A 3,715-nucleotide genomic window follows, 5' to 3' on the forward strand; every position below is an offset into this window, starting at 1 on the left:
GGCGGTCTCGGGGAGGAATCCAGGGGCCCCGCAGCCAGCGCCTGCCTCATCCAACACCGGCCGATGGTTCCTGTCCCGTCTGCCTCCCGGACCTCAGGCGCCTTCCTCTCCCTGGCAAACTTGGGAACCGGCAGGGCAAGGGGGCTGAGGGGGCGCGCACAGCGGCCTGGCTGCTGGGCCCCGGAAGCTGGGCCGAGGGACGAGCGGCCCGGGGCCCGTCTCTGGGGGTGCCTGGTACCCCTAAGCCCAGTTTCTCCAATTCGGGCTCTCCAGAGGGGGCGGTGCCGAGGACGGGGAGCAGAGCGGGTGTCCCTGGGCCGCCCCGGGTCCTGTCCCCTCGCCCTTGGGCTACCAGCCGGCCGCTCGCACCTGCTGCTGTGACTCTTGGTCTCTGTCCTGCTGGCTCGTGCTTAAGTTGCTTCTTCATCGTCTGATTAGTGGGATTTCAGAAGGGCATCAACAAGCCCACGTGTGACCGGGTTTAAGTGAACGTCTGTGCGATTTTTTAAGATGAATATTGTATAGTGTGAAGAGCTCAAAGTCAGGCGACCCACGTCCAGGTTCCGGCCGCCTTGCCACTTTACCTGTCAGACCAGTTTTCTCCCCTCTGAAGCGAGTTGGTGCCATCGGGATTCTTCTTAAAGATGCTAATGAAAGCTGTGGTCCCTCTCCCTTTAAGAAAAATAATGCACATGCATACAAAATTGAGTGTGTTCTAGAAGGCCCTCAAAGGCCTTCCATAAACCCTCCATGGGCATTCATCCCCACGTTCAGAACCCCTGGCTGAGATCATCTCTGAGGTCACTTTAAGACCTAACATTGATTCCCAAAGCTGTTGGCTTAAATATAATACAATAGATTTCAAAGATGACATTTGAAGCTGGCCTTTTTTTAAAGTTGATGAGGTAATTTCAGTGTACTGTCAGGAAACCAAAAAAGCTGGAGTCCAAGAGCTGGTCTTGAATTCAGTTCAGAGAGTATAAAGGGGCTTTGAGATTTAAGTGGCTGTAGATGATGGCTACCTGGCACACCAGTGGAAGGACTGACCAGAGATGGAAAAAAGCCTCTGTCATCTGCTCACCATGACAAGTGGCATGGATTCATGGCAAGAAAGCTCAACGGTGGCGTGGCCGGCAGGCATCTGATACGGTACCGGCGACATTAGCAGTGGCCTCCCTGACCATTAGTCTCTCATGACACACAATCTTGAATCACAACATCAGGAAAACAGCCTAAACTAACTACAGACTAGCTAATAACATCACCATGTACCCAACGACACTACATTATATTGGGTCTTTATTTCTAGCTCCCTGGGACCTGAGGGGCAGCCCCCTCCCAGGATTCTGTGTGTGCCTTGCCCTGTCAGGCTAAGGAGAAGATGGGCTTGTCTCGGGCTGCAGGTTAAGTGGCTGACAAACGGAGCTGTTTTCTCTATTGCCGAGAAAGATGAGGGGCAGGAGGAGGAGCAGGACAATGCACATTTTAGTGGAGGTCACGGGGAATTGTCAAGGGTCCCTACTAACAGACTACCCAGAAATTGGAGCAACGTTGCAGTTACAGTTCCTTCTCTCTGGACCTGAAGTGAGCTGAGGTCAGCCCTGTGACACTAATTGTCATCATTTGGTGGAGGCAACTTGGAATCCCAGGTGTACGGCCCCAGTGGGATTATTACTGACTGGATGGATGCTACACACCTGGACCTTTGTGCCACCTGCCTGTGCCTTAGTAATTTTTTTTTTGCATGCTATAATTTTCCTTAGGGAGTCAAGTCGGCTGAGTAAAAGTTATGTTGCTTATTTCCTACGGCATGTAATGAAAGCAGCAGCTCTACCAGTGAAACAATCCCTAAAACCTATTTCCAAAAATTTTTTTAACAGTATTTACCCCATTCTACAGCTAGTTAAATAGGGGTATCAGAAGGAAGAACTGTTGTCTTAACACCCATATAGTGGGTCAATGAGGGGTGGGAAGACGCTCTAGTGTCTTCATTTTTTTTTTTTTTAATTCCCATGATTTGCTTCTAGAGAATGTTCTGGGCCCCACACCCCTCGTTTATGTTCTTTCTCTCCTGAGGGCCAAGGAAGAAACTCTAGCCAACTGCTTTGGAGCTACCCTGCCTTGAAAAGGCTCATTCCACCCAGGTGGCCTTTAGTGCCCGATGGCCAGCCCTGCCCACTGTGTGGAAACCACAGATAAGTGCCTGAGCTGGCGCTGCCCTGGTATGTGGGTGCGGCCGGGAAGCTTCAGGCCAAACTGTGCAGACTTGCTGTTTCAAGATTAGCACTTTCTAAAAGCAGAGAGGAGATGAGGGGCAGTGAGCACATAATTCTTCCTCCTGGGATGTAAGCGGGGTCTCTAAGTGGACAAAGAGCTTGTTCATCAGAAGTCGGAGGAGAAAGAGGAGGCAGGGGGAAGGATGGTGGTACTTCTACAAATCCTGCCTCCATGGGGAGGGGGGAGTCAGGAAAATAATGGCCCCATACCAGTATGCATCAACCTCAAACATTGGACACCACCCGCTCTGGGTTGGGCAGAGTTGGTGCGGCCTGGCAGACGCTAAGTAGCCAATACTGTGCCAAAGGCTTGATGTGGCAGGAGGTGACAGGACAAAGGTATTGGACGGTGCCAGTTGGGTGCCAGCCGCCTTAGCTGTCAGGACTGGTCTTGGAAAAAAGCACAGCCTTTGGGTATACTTTTGTGGGAGGCTTTTTTAGTCTCTGAAAACAGCTGCCTCTCCCTTTGGGCTTCCTTCCTGTGACTGAACAGGCCAGAGGGAAGGTCAAGGGCAGGCGGTAGAACAAGGACAAAGGAAGGAGGTGTGGATTGTACATGGGGCCATGTTCTAATCCTAGCTCACTGACTTCCTGCATATGGAGAACAAACAAAAACAAAACAAAACAAAACAAAAAAACAATTGGGTGGGGGGAAAGGCTGGGACACATGTAAGGGAACAGAGCTCTGACAAAACAGCGAACAGATAGGATCTCCCTAAGAATGTCCTGCCTGTGATTGACTTTGAAATGTCCTTGAAAAGGTCATGTTTCCACACTGATGTGCATGAAAGAAACCAGTAGCCTCATTTTCCTACTAAAAGATAAGGCCAATAGCAATACCTCATTGACATGTCTTAAAGGTCAAAGTAGCAACGTCCCTAAAGAGAAACAGATGGGTAGTAGACATGTATACTAACCTTTTTCAACTGAGGGTGATGTGGCCGGCAGAGATGGCTAAGATTCTGGGCCCCTGGGTGAGCTCCTCCGGAGCCCACACCTCTCATCTCAGCAGCAGGAGTTCCTCCATGCTACAGAATGCGAGAATTATCCATGTGCTGAGTGTGCGAGTGTCTCCAAGGACCGGAACATGTGAACAGTTCTTTGCCTTCTGGAGAGTGCAACATGGGCCCTGGGAAGCAGCCATCCCCCATCCCTTTAGTAGCTCACCAATAATTTGGTTGAATAAAGATTTGTCGAACATCTACAATGTTCAAGGCACTGCCTATAGAGGTCTCCCTGTAACATAACCGGAACTGTGCTGCTCAGGTCCTTTCCACATCAAGATATTGGTAAACTGATCGCAAGTGCTATCTTTTCATGCAATTACTTAAAAATCCATGCTGTTGGGACACTGGGTGGCTCAGCAGTTTAGCGCCTGCCTTCGGCTCAGGGTGTGATCCTGGAGTCCCGGGATCGAGTCCCACATCAGGCTCCCTGCA

The sequence above is a fragment of the Vulpes vulpes genome, chromosome 7 (assembly GCF_048418805.1).
Source record: "Vulpes vulpes isolate BD-2025 chromosome 7, VulVul3, whole genome shotgun sequence".
Classification (NCBI taxonomy): domain Eukaryota; kingdom Metazoa; phylum Chordata; class Mammalia; order Carnivora; family Canidae; genus Vulpes; species Vulpes vulpes.